Source organism: Anastrepha ludens, chromosome X (assembly GCF_028408465.1).
Source record: "Anastrepha ludens isolate Willacy chromosome X, idAnaLude1.1, whole genome shotgun sequence".
In the NCBI taxonomy this organism is placed as follows: domain Eukaryota; kingdom Metazoa; phylum Arthropoda; class Insecta; order Diptera; family Tephritidae; genus Anastrepha; species Anastrepha ludens.
The window spans coordinates 30960394-30980829 of NC_071503.1; the positions used below are offsets into that span (position 1 = coordinate 30960394).

General features: G+C 38.2%; 1 pseudogene; it reads right to left on the minus strand.

Annotated features, from left to right (window-relative positions):
- Nucleotides 1-4904: 4904 nt before the first annotated feature.
- Nucleotides 4905-12261, minus strand: LOC128869885 (NADH-ubiquinone oxidoreductase chain 5-like; annotated as a pseudogene).
- Between the last annotated feature and the right edge of the window lie 8175 nt (nucleotides 12262-20436).

The window sequence follows — 20436 nt, forward strand, 5'->3', positions numbered from 1 at the left end:
TCTCGCTAATTTGCGCCCACGCCCCGACGGAAGAGAAGGACGATGCGACCAAGGATTCCTTTTATGAGCGCTTGGAACGTTCCTATGAGCGCTGCCCCCGCCACGACATAAAAATCGTGCTTGGCGACTTGAACGCCAGGGTGGGCAAGGAGGGAATTTTTGGTCCCACAGTCGGGAAAATTCAGCCTGCACAACGAAACATCCGGTAACGGATAGAGGCTGATTGACTTCGCCGGGGCCCGAAACATGGTAGTCTGCAGCACCAGATTCCAGCATAAAAAGATACACCAAGCAACCTGGCTGTCTCCTGATCGAAAAACGCGAAACCAGATCGATCATGTTGTGATAGATGGAAGACACGCTTCTAGTGTATTAGATGTACGTACGATCCGAGAAGCCAACATCGACTCGGATCACCACCTTGTTGCAGCCAAACTGCGCACCCGCCTCTGTGCAGAAAAAAACGTACATCTACCTACGCAAAGAATGTTCGACATCGAAAAGCTGCAATCACAACAGACAGCCAGAAGATTCGCCACTCGACTCTCACTCCTGCTCTCGGAGAGCACTGCCCAACAAACCGGCATGCGCGAGCAATGGAACAACATTTCTCGTTCCCTACGTACCGCCGCCGAAGAAGAAATCGGATTCCGGCGAGCCCGAAAAAACAATTGGTACGACGAGGAATGTCATGCTGCCGCCGAAAGAAAGGATGCCGCCTATAGAGCTACGCTGCAATCGGGCGCAACGCGAGCCATGTGGGATCGCTACAGAGAGCTGAAAAAGGAAGAGAGACGTATTATCCGACAGAAGAAAGGAGAGGCCGAAATACGTGAGTGCGAGGAGCTTGAGATGCTGGCAAATAGGAACAACGCCCGAAAATTCCACCAGAAAGTTCGGCGGCTTACAGAAGGTTTTAAGACCGGGGCGTTTTCCTGTAAGAACAAAGACGGCGATCTGGTGACTGACGTACAGAGCAATCTTAAATTATGGAGGGAACACTTCTCGAACCTGTTAAACAGTGACAGCCGGGCATGTCATAGAGAATGTGAAGATCCCGATATCCCAATTGACGACGACGGAATTATCGTTCCGTTACCCGACCATGACGAGGTGAGAATAGCAATATCACGGCTAAAGAACAACAAAGCCGCGGGTGCCGACGGACTGCCGGCTGAGCTATTCAAACATGGCGGCGAGGAGCTGGTAAGGTGCATGCATCAGCTCCTATGCAAAATATGGTCGGATGAAAGCATGCCTGCCGATTGGAATTTAAGTGTGCTCTGCCCAATCCATAAGAAGGGCGATCCTGCAATTTGTGCCAATTACCGCTGGATTAGTCTTCTAAATATCGCCTATAAGGTTCGAGCGAGCGTATTGTGTGAAAGGCTGAAGCCCACCGTCAACCAACTGATTGGACCTTATCAGTGTGGCTTCAGACCTGGAAAGTCTACCATCGACCAAATATTCTCAATACGACAAATCTTGGAAAAGACCCATGAAAGGAGAATCGACACACACCATCTTTTCGTCGACTTCAAAGCTGCATTCGACAGTACGGAAAGGAGTTACCTGTACGCCGCGATGTCTGAATTTGGTATCCCCGCAAAACTAATACGGCTATGTAAGATGACGTTGCTCAACACCAGCAGCGCCGTCAGAATTGGGAAGGACCTCTCCGAGCCGTTTGATACCAAACGAGGTTTCAGACAGGGTGACTCGCTGTCGTGTGACTTCTTTAACCTGATGTTGGAGAGCATCGTACGAGCCGCAGAACTTAATCGCTCAGGCACAATATTTTATAAGAGCGTACAATTGTTGGCGTATACCGATGATATCGATATCATCGGCCTTAACAACCGCGCTGTTAGTTCTGCCTTCTCCAAACTGGATAAAGAGGCAAAGCCAATGGGTCTGGTGGTGAACGAGGACAAAACGAAGTACCTCCTGTCTTCAAACAAACAGTCGGCGCACTCGCGTATCGGCACCCACGTCACTGTAGACAGTTATAATTTCGAGGTTGTAAAAGACTTCGTCTATTTAGGAACCAGCATTAACACCGATAACAATATCAGCCTTGAAATCCAACGTAGAATCTCTCTTGCCAACAAGTGTTACTTTGGACTAAGTAGGCAACTGGGCAGTAAAGTCCTCTCTCGACGAACAAAACTAACACTCTATAAGACTCTCATCATGCCCGTCCTAACGTATGGCGCAGAAGCTTGGACGATGACAACATCCGATGAAGCGACGCTTGGAGTGTTCGAGAGAAAGATTCTGCGTAAGATTTTTGGACCTTTGCACGTTGGCAACGGCGAATATCGCAGACGATGGAACGATGAGCTGTATGAGCTTTACGACGACATAGACATAGCGCAGCGAATAAAGATCCAGCGGCTTCGTTGGCTGGGTCATGTCGTCCGAATGGATACAAACGCTCCGGCTTTGAAAGTATTCGATGCGGTACCAGCTGGTGGTAGCAGAGGAAGAGGAAGGTCCTCTGCGTTGGAAAGATCAGGTGGAGAAGGAGTTGGCTTCACTTGGTGTGTCCAATTGGCGCCGGTTAGCACGAGAAAGAAACGACTGGCGCGCTTTGTTAAGCTCGGCCAAAATCGCGTAAGCGGTTATCGCGCCAATTAAGAAGAAGAAGAAGAAGTCAAAAAGAAGATAGGCCAGTTAGCGGAACCACTGGATCTTTGTTCACTGCGCTATGTCTTTGTCGTCGTAAAGCTCATACAGCTCATCGTTCCATCGCCTGCGATATTCACCGTTGCCAACGTGCAAAGGTCCAAAAATCTTACGCGAATCTTTCTCTCAAACATACAAAAACTTGGTGCAACCATTATTATGCTTCGGAATATTAATCATCCAAAATTATGTAACGGAACTAGACTTGTAGTCAAACGATTGATAAATAATGTTATCCAAGCAACTATTTTAATTGGCAAATTCAAGAATGAAGACGTTCTAATACCGATAATTCCAATGATTCCACCTGAATTGCCATTTGAATACAAGCGTTTGCAACTGCCCATTCGTTTAGCATTTGCAATAACTATCAATAAATCACAAGGGCAAACTTTAGAAATATGCGGGATGCATTTAGAAGAACCAGTATTCACCCATGGTCAACTATACGTTGGCTGTTCACGTGTTGGGAAGCCAACAACATTATATATTTACTCAAAAACAAATAGAAAAACAAAAAATATTGTTTGTGCCAAAGCGCTTGAATAAAGAATAAAGAAATAAACAATATGAAAACCATATCTTTTCTCTTCTAAACCAAATCTATTCTACTTTAGTGTGCCCAGCGAAGCGGGCCGGGCTTGCTAGTTATATATACATATATTCTAACAAATTTTACAATGCATACGGCGAGGACAAATTCATAGAAAAAAGTTCCGTTATTTTTACTCTTGTTCGTCTACTCATAAATTATACTCAGTTTCGTGCCAAATTTCGCTTGTTGACAATGGAGAATGGATGAAGAAAATCGCATTCCAGTGATTGCATTACATATGTAAGTGTGGTAAAGTGGAAGTGAGATTTACGAATTGCTGAAAAAACTCAATATTTCGAGAGTGTTCGTTTACCACACAATCAATCATTTTTCAAAAGATGTACAGCCGTGGCAAAAGTGTACCAGGAGGATGTCTTAGAAAGCGTGGTGAAGCACCTGAGAAGTACTCTCTTCAATGGAGAGTGCTGGACCTTCCACCAAGATTCCGTTCTACCCCATAAGACAAAAACCACCCAGCAGTGGCTAATAGACAAAATTCCAGATCAGAATCCATTAGACTACAGTTTGTGGTCAGAATTTTAGAAAATTCCCGGGCAAAGTCCATGAAGTTAGGAGAGTTTCTTTGGTTCAAGCAGTGACGTCAATATCCATGGAAACCGTACGTGCAATAGCTAAATAGCGTAATCGTTTTTAGGCCCGTGAACATTTCGAACGAAAATTAATTTTTTCCCTTTAATATTTACATGATTAAATGAAACTAACTTCACTGAAAAAATTATTATAATGTCATACCTACCTATAACGGACTTAACTTGTAACAGAACTTATTACAGGTCTAAGCATATAATATTGCATGAGAACAGCCTATTTCATTATACTAATAGTAATAAAAATTTATATAAAGCGATTTATTATAAAGTTTCGACCTAATTTTAGGTAATCAAATACCCTTATTCTAATAAAGAATTTAGTTAAATCTATTTATTTAATAAATTCTTACTTTTTAATTACATTGAAGCCAAAAAGAGGCGTATCCCGGTTAATGACAAAAATGTAAAAATTTTCCAATTGAGGAAGTAAGACGTTCAAGAAAAAGCTGCTAACTTTTATCTTTTAATGGTTACATTCCATGCATACTTCTATTTATATAGTTTTACAAAAACATTACACTTTCATTGTGCAATTAAAAAATTATTTTTTTATAAGTTACTAAATTATATTCACTACATTAAATACTTAATAAATTAAATAACCTTAATATATAACCTTAATCTGAAATTTGGCGGCCGCCGTAGCCGAATGGCTTGGTGCGTGACTACCATTCGGAATTCACAGAGAGAACGTCGGTTCGAATCTCGGTAAAACTCCATAATTAACAAAAAGTTTCATTCTAATAGCGGATGAAAAAGCTCCTCATAAAAAATATCTTCCGTGCGGAGTCGGCTTGAAACTGTAGGTCCCTTCATTTGTGAAACAACATCAAGACGCACGCCACAAATACGAGGAGGAGCTCGGCCAAACACCCAAAAGGGTGTACGCGCCATTTATATAATATTAATTCATTTTATAACTTAATTTATAAAATTAATTATATAATTAATAAATGACTAAATTGTATTACGTAATTAATTGAATAATTACCCTAACACCTTCAGTGTTATACTCCATAACTTGAGCTACTTGAATAAAATAAAAAAAAACCTAAAAAGGAAAGTTATTCATAAAGGAAATAATAAAAGATAAATCCTTAAATTACTATTATGTAAAAAATAAACTAATCGAGAATATTCAAGCAACTTATATGAATTATATCCTCCTATAAATTCTGATCATCCTTGATCAAAGTACTTCTACCCAAAACTAAGCGAGATTTAATTGCTCCCTAAGTGAAAATATAAGTTATAAACCATATAAAACCAGAAAAATAACTTACTAAATAAGTTTTTAAAGATTTATTAAAATAAAACAAAGATAAATTAGAAATTAAGTAACCCAATAATCCTCCTATAATATAAACAAATAAAGTGAATAACTTCAATTAAAATGGTAAACAAATAATATAAGGAGTTGGGAAAATTAATCATCTAAGTATTCTACCACCAATAATTCTCATAACTAATAAACCTCTTATACCACGTAATATTACTCACCCTTCATCTCTTAATATATTATATTTAATGAACCACAATTCAATTCACCATTTATATATGTAAGTATGATAATAAACTAAACGCAAAGAGTAACACACTGTTAATCCAGTAGAAAAGAAGTAATTAATATAACTAAAAGAAACAATTTCCAGAAATAAATTCTTAGAATAAAATCCTTCTAAAAAAGCTATACCACCATTAAAACAACCGGAAGTTAAAGGTATGTAAATCCCTAAAACCGCTGTTAAGCGAATGTCTTGAGAATTATGCCAGAACTCATAAATAACATCTATCTTGGATGTAACTTTTTAGCATTAGATTACCATACTTTGTCAAAGACTTTATCTACGTCGAGATATACAGCCACGCATACTTGTTTATTGTTGAAGTCTTTATTAATTTTGAGAGTGACTCTGTGCACTTGTTGGATTGTCGAATGTTTTCGCCTAAATCCGAACTGATGTTGGGGAATTAAATTTATTTTTGTTATAATGGGATCTATGCGACAAAAAGTAGCTTCTCAAATGTTTTTGATATTGTCGTAAGCAGACTTATTGGTCGGTATGACGATGCAAACGTCGCGTCTTTATTGGGCTTTGGGATCGCAATGTTTTCGGCAATTTTCCATGTCTTTGGGAAGTATTTGAACTTAATAGCAGCATTAAAAACGTTCCTGGAATAAATTATTGCTCTGTCGGGCATATGCATTAAGATTTTTCCCGAGATGAGGTCATATCCAGGGGATTCGTTGTTTTTTAATGTCGAAATCAATAGATTTATCTCTGTTAGTGAGGTTTTTTTGATAATTTCCTCGTTGTATGAGTCAAATCGAATTCGGTGTTATTTTTATTTTAAAATATACAGCGCACGCTCGATAACGTGAACGCTCTAATGCGTGAACACCCCAAAACGTGCACAGACATTTTTGTGCATTGACTACTCCAAAACGTGAACAAACCCAAAGAGCTCTCTAACATGAACAATAAACGTTACAATTATTTGAATGTAGTTTACATTGATCTCAAGTAATTCTGAAATTGGGGAATCCCCTAATTATAAAATATGCATTTTATTCGTAATTGCATGTAAGGAGTAAAATATTTCAGCTATTAAAACAAAAGTCTAAAATTTTCGGCTTTAAAAAAAAAAACACATCTGTCACGATTTTAGCAAAGAAATATAATGTTGCTTAATCAACAATTTTTAACATTAAAGCGGAAAAGCAAGTGATTTTAAAATGCGTTAACAACACGTATTGTGCACCTGGAAATATAAAAACACGCATTCTTCAGAGTTGTCCAAAATGGAGAGAGCTCTTTATCGTTGGTTTATCCGAATGCGAGATAAAAACTGGCCAGTAGGTGCTCTAATGCTGAAAGAAAAGGCAAAAACACTGCATGCTAAATTTAAAGAAAATGAAGCAAACTTCTTCGCTAGTGATAGATGGCTCCAAGGTTTCAAGAAGAGGTATGGTACTCGTCTTCTTAAAATATCAGACGAAAAACTGTCTTCGCAACCTCAGCTAGTGGATCCGTTTAAAGAAAAACTTAAATCTAAAATGGCCGAATTGGAGTTGTGCAACAATTAGTTATATAATGCTGATGAGTAGGGGTTGTTCTGGAGACTTTTGCCAGAGAAAACGTACGCGTCAAGTTTGGAGCAGAGAGCCCCAGGGCTAAAGTCCGAGAAGTAGCGAACCACGTTTGTATGCTGTTCAAACGCCACTGGATCCCACAAGCTTAAGCTTTTGGTAATTGGAAAGCGAAGAATCTACGCTACTTTAAAAACTTTCAGTGTCCCACCGACTATAAGAACTCGAAATCCGTCTAGATGACGTCAGCTATTTTCGAGCAATGGTTTCATGAGTCATTTGTTCCACAGGTGAATATTCCTTTTAAGTTTTCTCCGATTTTTAAGGTTACGTTACATTACAGAGACAGCCTTCTAGCTTCAATAGCAACGACAAAGTCTGATTTGCTCGAGTCGTTGAAAAAAATTAACTTAAAAACAGCTATAAATCTTTTGGATTCGGCTTGGTTTCGTGTTAGTGAAGCAACATTAGCTAAGATGATCCCGAACATAATGTTCCGTTGGCGGTTGTAAAAGAAAAATGGGAAGCTGAACTTCGCACCTTGATTTGCTCACCATTTGCTCCGTCGATCTCCTTAGTAGTTTTAATCCTGAGGTTCCTTCGTGTTCGCAGATATGCTCAAAGATATGTATGTGGGTTATTGAAAAAACTTTTTTTATTACAAATTTCAGATTGAATTCACGTTACCAGCCATTCATGAATGGAACGAAGATATCGAGAAGGGCAATGCAGATGACGATCATCAACAAGAGGACGAATGCGATGATGACAGCGTATCAGAGCAACTGGAGAAAATTAAGCCGACTGAAGCAGTTGAAATTTGCAACAAGGCATCAGGAAGACGTCGATCATAATGATATGAGAGTGCTAAGACGGTTAAGGGTGAAAGCTGTGCTTCAAGTTTTAGAAAAACAGAAGATACAAAAAAAGATGACTGATTTTTTCGAATAAAACCATCGTATGACTTAGTTTTCAATTAATATGTAACGAAAATGAGAATAAAATGTGAATTTAAATGTGAAAAAATATATTTACTTAGTCTTTTTGGGCATTAAAAAACGTGAAAACTTTTGTTAACGGGAGCTCCCCGGGTTTGAATTAGTTCACGTTATCGAGCGTGCGCTGTATTTTTAAAATGTTGAGCTAAATAAGTCGCTTTTTCCGATGATGTTTGGGCCAATTGGTGCCCGTTTGTAGATGCATTGTATCTCCAACCATCTCTTTTTTCGCCTTCCACAATGAATAGCTTGTAGATTTTGTTGCGTCAATATTTTTAATGGCCTTGTTTAGTTTTTGTCTTTTTCATGTTTCAATAGTTCTTTAACTTCTTTAGTTAATTTGTTTTTTTTTGTCATCTGGAAATCATGTAGTCTTCCATTTTTTTCTCAGTTTTCTCTTTTGTTTTAGTTTCTTTTTTATAGCGTCAGGAATGTTATATTTTGTAGTTTGTGGTGGTAGAGTTGCTGTAGATCGGCTTAGTGACATAATAGCCGTGTCATTTAAAAAGCTATTGCAGTTTCCATATCGTTGGTATTTCTTAATGGGATTTTCCTGTCCAGACATTGTTCCATTATGTCCATAAAAGCCTCCTAGTCTGTTAGATGTTTATAGGGTGTCCGACTAGGTTATAGTTGTAGGCGTTTTTGAATTGTAAGGATTATTGGTGAATGGTTGGACGAAAGTTCAAGGCAGCATTTAATTGTCAGCATTTTTAAGTTTCTTGATTTTGTTATGAAAAATTCCAGCAAGTCTGGTATTTTACTAACACAAGTTGGCCAGTAAGTGGGTTCCCCTGTACTTATAAAGTCGCAGTTCAATTCTCTGATGGCGTCAAGTAGAGCTTTCCCTTTGACATTGGTCAGTCTTGAGTCCCATGCCATGTTCTTTGCGTTGAAATCACCCCCGGCTATACATTTGTTTCCAAGTGTCTTTAGGTAGTTGACATAATGGTTTAATTTATTACTAAATTTTGGTGGACAGTACGCAGCTGCTAGTCAATAGGCCATGAGTGTCATTAATTTGAATTGTCGTTGCTTGTAGGTGGTCCATTTTAAATTGCTCCACTTCGTTACATATAATATTTTGCCTTAATATAATAGCTGTGCCTCGGTGTGCTTTATTGTCAGGATGATTGGTACAAAAAATTTTATATCCTGGAATTCTTACAAAGGAGTTATCGCTATAATGTGTTTCTGATAACATTAGTATGTCAAAGCTGTTATGTCTGATGAAGTTTTATATATATGTTGGCTAAGTCCGTTTGCATTCCATAAGGCTATTGTCAAGTTATTTTCTTTGGTCATCCATTTTGGTGACGAGAAGTGTTATGATATTCATCATGTTCGACATTTGGTTAGTTAGCTTAGTTTTCAATTTCTATATATTATCGTTTTGAGGCATAGTATTTGTTACTTTGTTATTTGTTGACTGTGCTACTACTTGTGCATAAGACCCTGAAATTTTTCTGGTGGGTTCACTTGTGTCGTTTTGCTGGTTTGAACTTGTCTGTGTAGCAGGCATTTCCTTCGCAGAGGAAACGAGCTGGGAAACGTTGTGCTCTTAGGGATTGGTAAACCATTGGTAAAACTTTTGTAGTTTGCGGTCTGCTTCTCTTTACATAGGGTACATTTGATGTTATCGTGATTTACAATATATTAATGGTACGGCTCGCAGTTTTGTGCGGGATTGCACATTTAACGCAGACTGGACTTCTTGCGCAATAGTTTTTGGTATGCCCATATTTCTGGCAATTGATGCACTGAGGAAAAGTTCTTTTCTGATGCGGAGGTTTAAATTTTATTTTACACTGAAGTGAGCTCGTCAAGTTGTATATATTTTTGTTATTTTCTTTAGGTTTCAGCTCTATATAAAAAGAGGTTGTTTTGTCCCGTTTTTAAAGATGTTGTGTATGTTAGTAACAATATATCCGTATTCAGCAAGCTCAGACATAGTGTCATCCTTATCTGTAGAGTGATGCACATTTCTTAGTATAACCTCAAATCCATTCTCTTCCTTTGGACGAAATGTATATTATAATATTGTGTGTTTCGTTCTTTTAGTAGTTTTATGGTATATGTGTAGTGTGTTGATTCTTTTGTCTGTATTTTAATTTCGTTGTTGTTAAGTACCTTAAGCTCGTAGTTATTTTAAATGCTATCATTCAAAGCATTGCCTAATGTGCTTAAGTATTGCACATTCTGCACATATATTGGTGGTGGTTTTGGTATTTTGTTGCCAAATTCCTCCAAATCGCTCTCTTGACCAAGTGGTTTATGTGGTTTTGGCCTTTTATTTGAATTATTGGTGGCTTTTTCAGGTGAGCTGCGAGTACGTTTGGGTGTAGTTTGCATTTATTTTTGCCCGTTGCTGCCTATTGCATTAGTGCGAGTGTTTAATTTCGTTGACATTATGCAAATTGAGTTAGATACTGATGATTCTGTCGTTGTTGTTGTTGTTGAAGTAGCTGCTGTCGTTGTGGTGCTGGTGTTAGTTGTGTTGCAGTCAGAGCATTAAAATTCATACTGTGTATTTCGTTTGCTTTTGTTGCTTTATCTGCCCGCGAGACCATAATGCTGCTTGATCGGACCGCAAGCGGTTGGTTTGAGAGAGAACTATTGTTTGTTGTAATTGTTATTTTTCCAGGTGGAACAAGTTACAAACTAAATTCAATTACTACAACAATGGCCGCAGAGCTTCCCCCTTGGGACTCTTGATACTAATCGATTTGCCTTGCTAGCCAATAGTTCGAGAGTCAAAAGGAAAAAAGGTAAAAGCCTAAACAAAAACCGAGAAGCAATAGATATCTCTGACCTCTTTGAATTCCCCAATTTACCTTTAGTTAAACGAAATAGGTGCAAATTACCCCAAATACATATATCACCATTGAATCGGCTGAACAAAATAAACCTATATTAGAATTTTCCTGCTTTGTTATACACAAGGCCATATGTGCAGTAAGCACGGAAATCAGTTCAGTGAGTGAGCTTCGGGATGGCAAAATTTTGGAGAAGGAGAAAATAGCTGACAAATGCTCCAAATATATTTAAGCAAAGAAAATCCAAGCAATAAAAACAACAAAAAAATGCACTATGAGAGACGCTATTAAGATATACAATTCAACAGCATCGTTGCTCGAAAACGGCCCATTTATCTCCAGCACTGTTTCTCGCCCGCAAACAAACATAAAAGATAAGATAACTCAGCTCGAAGTGGCATTCATTCCGTTCCTAATTCATCTAACTCATTTACATCTCTCAACACTCAAGGTAACTCAGCTCCAAGTGACATTCATTTAGTTTCCAATTCATCAAACTCCTTTATCCCTGCTACTATGTTAGAAAAAAAAATACATATGTTATGTCGGGTCTTATTTTGACCCCACATTTTTTTATTGAGAAAATTCAAATTTGTACAGTTCAAAAATATTTTTAAGGCTTGTAATCAATGCAATATGTCGTCGTTAGAGTGGTTGTGTGTCGGTGTGTCGGACAAACAGGTTTTTTGCAAGTTATGCATTCAGTAAAAGCCTTTTTTTCCTTTTTCGACGGGGAAAATTTGCACCTTTTCCGTTCACTAGCGCATTTTCGTTTTGAAGAAGGCGAATTCGTAGATGGTGATCGAATTCTTCGTACCAATGATGCAGAGGCTTCTGAGTTAAAACTTCACCGAGTTGCTCTAAAAATAGGCGCCTTTTGTGCAATTTATTTTTTTGCCATTCAGGATATACTTCGGTCCATATTATAAAAGCGTTTAGAGAAGAAATATCTAATAAATTAGAAAACAGGGCAACCTGGAATAATAGGAAAAATATATTGTAAATAAATACCAATAAGTATAAGAAGTCCCAGGTAAGCATGGAACTCAGTAGCATCTATAGCTTGAAAATTTTCGAAAACAGCACTTCCTTGCAAATTGCTGTAGTGAATTATATCCCTTTTCATAGCTTCTGTAAGGCATACATCAAAAGTATCACGAATTTTTGAAATACGATGAATAACATAAGAAGTCACTCCAGGTTTTCCGTGAAGAATATTTTCACTTGCTGCACGACTTAGACATTGCAAAGAAGGTATTGTTGTCCACTTTATCATCCGATCTTTATCAAAAACTTCTGTGCTATTAGTTACGGTCAATGAAGTGAAGGCTTCTGTGCCACTGGAAATGGATTGTTCTGAAGATAAACATTCGTCTTCCTCAAGTACAAAATTAGCATCACAATCATCACTTGCATCGTCTTCAAGGTCACTCAAGAATGCACCAATGCCATGCTCAGTCATTTGTCCACGCTGACATTATGGCCAAGTAAATACAACAACGAATTTTACCGTATAAATACTAGTATGAATTAAGAAAAAAAAATGTAGATTATATATACTTACAGTGTGTCTAGATTCCATGTTTTATCAAAATCTATAGTCTATAAACTTAGATTTACAATAGCAACTGATCACTACAATATTTAGCACAGAACTGAAAGTATTGAATACAAAAATTATAACTGTAAACGCATTCCAGCATTCACAACAGAGAGGTGTTCCAGACGATGACTCTGCAACAGGGGATATTACATTATATATTTATTATTCGTTTTACAAATATGATAGGGGTCATAAAATAACCCGAACATGATATGCGTAAGCACTTGCAATAAACAATTTTCTCAGCCTAAAATGGTGATAAAACTAATTGAATTCAATATATTTCAACAATTGATGCACTGAGTAGTAAGAACTTTCAAATATATTCAACCAGTTAGAAATACGGTGATGTTAATATATATGAAATTTGGGTCATCAAAGACCCTAACGTAGTAGCAGGGTTATGTCTCTAAATACTCAAGAATCCTGTAATATTAACACTTAAACTTACATTAACACATTCACCACATTAATCAACGAATCAGCCACTCAAAATCCCTCGCACTCTCTCAGTACGCCTCAGCCCCGTGAACAACAACCGAAATCTACTAACTACTCTCTCACTCAACTTGAACAAGCCTACCCTCCCACACTCAACAACACACTCTTCGACTCCAGGTTAAACTCAGCGCCAAATACCTCTATCCATCTCTCGAATAACAACAACACTAATTCAAAAAGCTCAAGTTGTGATAACACTTCTCAACACACTGACGATAATGTAATGTCAACAGAAATTTACACAGGTATGTCTTCTCATGACGAGTAACTACACAATAAACTAAATAAGGCAATATATAAACTAAAGTAACACAAACTTCCCAACACTCATTCGCTAATTTATAATGTATTAAAAATCATGATTTCAATTTTACAATGGAACATGAATGGATTTTATAATAACTACCATGAGCTTCAGCTCTTGGTGCAATCCCTTTTCCCTTCAATAATCTTACTAAATGAAACTCATTTAGCGAGTAACACAACTGCATTCCACTTCAAAGCCTATTTCATAACCTCCCAAACATAATTTAAAGAAAGCAAGGTGTTGCTATTCTGATTAAGAAAAGCTTAGCTTGTAAGAGGATCGCCATACAATTTAATATATCAGCTATTGGTATTGAAGTCAATCTAAATTTAAAGTTGAATGTAATATGCGTCTACTTACCACCCTTACAAAACTTCTCAAGTACTGACATTTTACATTTGCTCCAACAAACCTCACACCCTGTCATCCTTGAAGGTGATCTGAACGCTTGGAGCCAAATCTGGACTTTCCATATTCAAATAACAGAGGAATACATGTTGAAGACGTATTGCTATCTTCAGATTTAATATGTCTTAACAATGGTAGTGCAACACACTTTTCTGCCCACGGTTCATTTTCTCATCTAAACCTTACCTTCTGGTCAGTAAGACTGCTTCTTCGTTGCACATGGAGTATATTAAAAGACTTACATGAAAGCGACCACTACTCAATAATATGCAAAGTAGATACCCAGCCACTTTGTTGCAACTTCAAACCCAAATGCATATTTAAAATAAATATGATTTATGCGAAAAATCTAACATGAAAATTCCAGTTTCTGCAAATATTAACAAAGAATCAGCGCAAAGACAAAAAATCGTGTCTTGATGGAACTTTGATTTAGCATCTCTTATATCAAAAATGCAATTATCATGATATCAATATAAACGATGCCAAACGCGTAAAAATTTTATCGCTTAAAAAAGACTAAATGCTCTTTTTCGACGTCAGGCTAAAGCAGCAAAGCGAGAATGCTTCAAAAAACCTTGAAGCCAACATCAATCCCTCTTCCTCCCCCAAAAAAATCTGGCATTACATAAACATACTCTCCGGAGGATCTAAAAATACTCTTATTTCCCAATTAAACACCCCGACTGGACTTTTAAGCCCCGCCGATAAAATCTCAAACTTTTTTGCTAATCACTTTTCCAACGCCAGTGCCGATGAGAACTTCAGTGCTGACATTACAGCGAGAACGTAAAAGCCCCCTTTATCTTCAAAATCAATAGAGTCCCAAATAGCACTTTCAGAATTTGAAATCGAAATCCGCTCTGCAAGAGGGACCCAAACCAATACTCTTCAGGAACTTCCAAGTTATAATTAATGAACGAACAGACTGGAGAACTAACTCTATCACTTTCAAACCTGGCTCCCAGCTATCAGCTTGGAATCAATGGGTCCAAATTCAAAAAATCGATTCCGATGGGATCCTACCCAACAATATTCCAGGCAGAAATACATGCCATTGAAATATGTGTGAGAGAATGCCTTAGAAGGAAAATGAGAGGTACTCACATCTACATACTTTCAGATAGCCAAGCGGCTCTAAAAGCCCTTCTATCAACAACTATCACCTCTTACTGCAACTTACTGGTCCTGAGCCTTTCTGTGGACTGACAAAAGGCCACATTAATGAATTCCTTAGGAAATGGGAAGAAAGAAAACTTGCCGCACACTGGCTAAACTGTGCCAGTCAGCGTCAAGCCAAACTATTCCTAAGTCCCAACAGAGGAATTTTTGGCAAACTTCTCTCACTAAACAGAGTAGATCTGCGTCTTTTAACAGGATACCTTATAGGTCACTGCTGCCTGAGGTACCATCTAAATAATATTGGTCTATCCGAGACCAATGTCTGCCGCTTTTGCGAAACGGACATAGAAAGCTCAGAACATGTGCTTTGTGAATGTCCTCCGTTGGGCAGACAGAGACTTCACCACCTGGGTGGTATCGTAGTATTTCCATGCAATCTTTGGAACAACAAACCCAAAACTGTGCTAAATTTTTTAAAAGGCCTAAAACTCTAGGGTTACAAAATAGGCCTTTCACAATAGATCAGCTCTGGTCGCAATGCGTAATGGCCTTCTAATAATAATAATAATAGTCACTGTCAATGACTCACACTCATCCATCCACAATCTATCCAACGGCACTCCTCAAGGTTCATCACTTTCAGCATTACTCTCTATCATCGCCTTTCATGAATTACGTTTCCTTCTATCTAAATACAAAGATATCGAGCACCAAATTTACGCCGATGACATTGTCATATATTCGAAGCTCAACGACACCCAAACTGTCAAAACATTTTTAAAAATATCCTTCATGATATTTCGTCTTGGTCGATAACCTTTCTGTTGAGAAAACTCACCTTTTACACATATGCCGAAAGAAAACTCCGTGCGATATATCTATAAATATGGGTAATTACAATATTCCAACCAAGGAAACCCTAAAATAGTAAGTATTTCTAAGTTTTTCTTTAAGTTATACTGTAACTATATTAGAAGTTCGTTAGCAACTAGATTAAACATAATCAAATACCAATCTAGCAAACATAGTTAAATACATCTAACCACACTTGTTAATGTTGTCAGAGCACTCCTGTTATCAAAAATTGACTACGCCTTACCAATCTACGGACACTGTGGAACATTTTTAATGCTCAAACTCGCAGTTCCTTATCATGCCGTAATTCGTCGGAGCATTAGAGCTTTCCCTACCCCTCGAATAAAGTGCTTATTAGCAGAAACCGGCGTACCGAGCATCTCAGACAGAGTTATTGATTCAACATCACGAATTTTGGCAAAATATTTCGATACCACCAGCACAACTGGTTAATGCTTTCAACAATGTAATCTCACGAAAAACACAGCCAATAATACCCTCAGCTTTAACAAGAGCTATCACTTTCGCCAAGGAAAATTTCATAACGCTTTTCCGAGAGAAAACCGTTATTGAAACTTTTCCCCCTTGGCACAACGGCGCGAAATCATTCGAAGACGTGTTGCTCAGTCGATCTAAGCAAAATACGCCAAACTTAATATTTCAATCAGAATTACTAGAGACTTTTGCTCATTACAATACTTCAGGATGAAATTTTATTTACACTGATGGATCTAAAACCTCTGAATACACTTCCTTGGCTGTCACCAACAAAAACGGAGACACCATTTGGCTTCTCTATCCTATATGCTCGATCTTCACGGCTGAAGCTTTAGCGATCGAACTAGCCGTTAAATACGCAAAAAATTAAGGGAAAATTTATTACATGTACTGACAGAAAAGCATGTATCACTGCAATCAAATCTCCAAACAATTTAAATAGAACTATCACATTCATTAAGAATTCACTGATTACTATATGCAACAAAATCAAAGTTATGTGGATCCCCGGGCATGCTGGAATTACAGGAAATGAAATTGCCGATGAAACTGCTAAACGAGTTATTAAAACCCCTGCACTAATGAGTAAGTGTTTTAGCTGAGCTGATCTCTAGCACTTCATTAAAAGAAAAAGAATCCTTGAAGAACTAGATGATTGGAAAACGCAAAGTCATCATTACCACAATTTAAACCCAAAAAGACTGTCACAATACTATCCTACAAGTTTGTCTTCAAACGTCCTAAAGCTGTACGTTCGATTAAGGCGATTAATTCACAATTGCATTTTTTCTTTACTTAATATTACAGAGTTTGAAATATTTTCTTTTGCGCATTGGATTGTATATCTAATGTGTATTAGTTGTTCTTTAATTAATCTAATTTTATTTTGCAAATTTTTTATTATTTCCGTTATAGTATCTTTCTCTTTTTTAATCGTATTTAGCATCTTGTTTATTATATGAGTTATATTATTTATTCGCTTCTCGAATAATTTGTTAACTACTACTTGTTTGTTATTATTTTCACTCAAATTATTTAAATTATTTGTTATTATATTAAGAACTTCATGGTCGGGAGATCCAGCCATTTATTTCCATGCCGTTCCCAATAAATCAATTGATTTTTTTATTTTATTGGATTTGGAAGGTTTCAATGCGTTTAAGATTTCAATGGTCTGAATGATTTCATGTTTTAGGATGGGGTATAGAAAGTGATCGTTGGGGATTTGGTTGGTCATCTCGTTATACCTATGTATGTCTCTGTCAAAAATTGTTCGCATTTCTCTAAGTCGATGAGATGAATAAATCTAAATGTACCGTCCTGTATTTTCGCTTGTTTCTTGTTCTTGCTTTTTCTTAAGTAAGGCAATGTTATCCTGTCTTTGTTGTTTTAAGTGTTGTGGGTCACTATAAACTCTATTTCCAAAAAATGTAGACACATTTCGTTTATTTATTGTCGGTGAATGTATTGAGGAATTATACCATATTCTTGTACTGATTTGAATAGAAGGTCTTCAAATGTTGTCGCCGTTTGATTTGCTTTCAGGCACCTCATAATTCGATTTCTATTTGTCCATTACTTGCGCTACTGTAAGGCAATGTGGTGTAAATGTCAATGGACATTTGATATTTGAGTAAGGAGTTTTGGTATTCCGAACGCAATCATTAATTCTCTGATTGGGTCTTTTATGTGCTCTGTTGCTCTAGAAGGTATCACTTTCACCTGGGCATATTTAGAAAATTTGTCAATGGCGGTAAGAACTATTTTTTTTCCGTCGAATATATGTCGATATCAACTATTTCGCCTGGAGACTGTGGAATGGGGGTCAGCTGAATCAGCGTTTTCGTTGGATGTCTATCGTATTTCTGTGCACGACGAATTGAACATTTTGTTACGAACTGTTCAATTTTGGAATTGAAAGCATTTATAGGGGCTTCAGTGTCTGGAATAAGAAGGTGAGAGGAAGTTTTGTTGCTATGATCTGTAGGTGTAAGTGTATTAATATCGGTTTGTGGGGGTCTGGATAGCGCGTCTGCGATGACGTTTGTTCTGCCGGGCTTATACTACATCTCGTAGTTGTATTCCTCGAGGATGCACTTTAATTTTGCCATTGTGGTTTTTGTTACTTAGAGGATCCATATAGGTAGGTGAGAGCCAAATTATTGCCAGCATTTCTTTTTCATTTGCGGCGTAATTTTCCTCTGTTTTATTGAGTGATCAGGATACAAATGTTATAGGTTTTCCAGATTGCTCAAGTACAGCACCTAAGGTATAGTTTGAAGCGTCTGTGGTAAGGTGAAGCTCTTCCTTGGAATTGGGATATGATAGTATTACTTCTTGGGATGTCAGTGCGGACCTGATATTATTAAAAGCAGTCAAGGCGTTACTATCCAACACGTCGGCCACCTTCAAAGTTTTTAGGTAAGGAAATTCCTGAATTGCCTTCACTTTCGCACGATTGGTTTTTATTCATGTGGGGGAATGAATGAAACCTAGAAATTCCACCTCTTTCCTGAAAAACTCACAGTTGTCCAGCTGGACCTTCATGTTTGCTTTTTCGAGCGTGTGGAAAATCTTACTTAAACTATAATATCATCTACAGGGTTTGATTGAAAAGTAATGAGCCTTATTTTTTTTAACAGTTTTTTTAAACCTTTTGGCTTATACAACTAATATTCTTCAAAATAGGACCCTTGAGCGTCAATACACCGCTGGTAGCGGTCCTTTCACTGCAGGAAACATTTTTTAAGCTCATCCGCCAGAATCGCGTTCAATTCGGCTGGCACAGTTTTTTGGATCGCCTCGATAGAGTCGAAACGCCTCCTCTTCAGTTTTCTTTTCAGGCGTGGAAACAAGAAGAAGTATGCGCCGGCGCACTGTCATGATGAAGGGTCCAACTGTTGACGAGGTCGGGCCGAACCCGGGCAACACGAGCTTTCAGCCGAAGGAGCACTTCTTTGTAAAATGCCGCGTTCACAGTGCTTCCTGGAGGTACAAACTGTTTAGCTTTACGCAAAATTTTATCGAGTAACGTTGCTCCAACGATCGCTGCATTTTCGCCACTGCAAAGTCCAACACACTTTTTAAAACAGCTTTCACGCGCGGAGCGATGTTGACTGCACCGCTCCGCTGCTGCCAGCGAACTGGGACCGGTTTCTTGTGGATGGGGAAGGTCGAACGATCATTTTCCCCCACCAGCCGATTCGGCTGATCGCTTGGCAGACGCTCCGCGTGGGCTAGTAACAAATTTTCCCAATATGGTCTCTTAATATGTCATCAAGCGCTCTTTGAAAGATTGCTGGAGCGTTTTTCAGTCCCAAAGGAAGGCGCGTGAATTCATATTTACCGTTGTTGACCGAAAAGGTCGACTTTTCGATCTCGGATTCTTTCAAGGAAATCTGATGGAAGCCAATTCCCAGGTCAAGGACAGAAAAATAATTGTTATTTCCCAGCTGCGGGATTACCTCGTTGATTTCTGGGATGGGGTATCTATCTGCTATTGTCAAAGTATTCAATTTCCTGTAGTCTTTAACAAGTCTGAATTTCTTTTGTCTTGATGCGTCTAGTTTTTTGGGTACAACCCACACGGGAGAGTTGTAAGTTGAACGGAATGGTCTAATTATTCCACCGTTTAATAATTTGCTTATTTTAGTGTTAACAAAATCTCTCATTTTACATACATGGTACTCTGCAGCACCAGATTGCAGCATAAAAGATACACCAAGCCAACTGGCTGTCTCCTGATCGAAAAACGCGAAACCAGATCGATTATGTTGTGACAGATGGAAGACACGCTTCTAGAGTATTAGATGAACGTATAATCCGAGGACCCAACATCAACTCGGATCATTACCTTGTTGCAGCCAAACTGCGCACTCGCCTCTGTGTTCGACATCGAAAAGCTGCAATCACAACAGACAGTCAGAAGATTCACCACTCGAATCTCATTATTACTCTCAGCGAGTACTCGGCAACAAACCGAGCAATGGATTCTGGCGAGCCCGAAAAAAGAGTTGGTACGACGAGGAATGTCATGCTGCCGCAGAAAGAAAGAATGTCGCCTATAGAGCCATGCTGCGATCGGGCGCAACGCGAGCCAAGTGGGATCGCTACCGAGAGCTAAAAAAGGAAAAGAGACGTATTATCCGAAAGAAGAAACGAGAGGCCGAAATACGTGAGTGCGAGAAGCTTGCGATGCTGGCCAACGGGAACAACGCCCGAAGATTCTAGCAGAGAGTCCGGTGACTTACAGAAGGAAGAACAAAGACGGCGATCTGGTGACTGACATCCACAGCATACTTAAATTATGGAGGGTATACTTCTCGAACCTATTAGACAGTGAT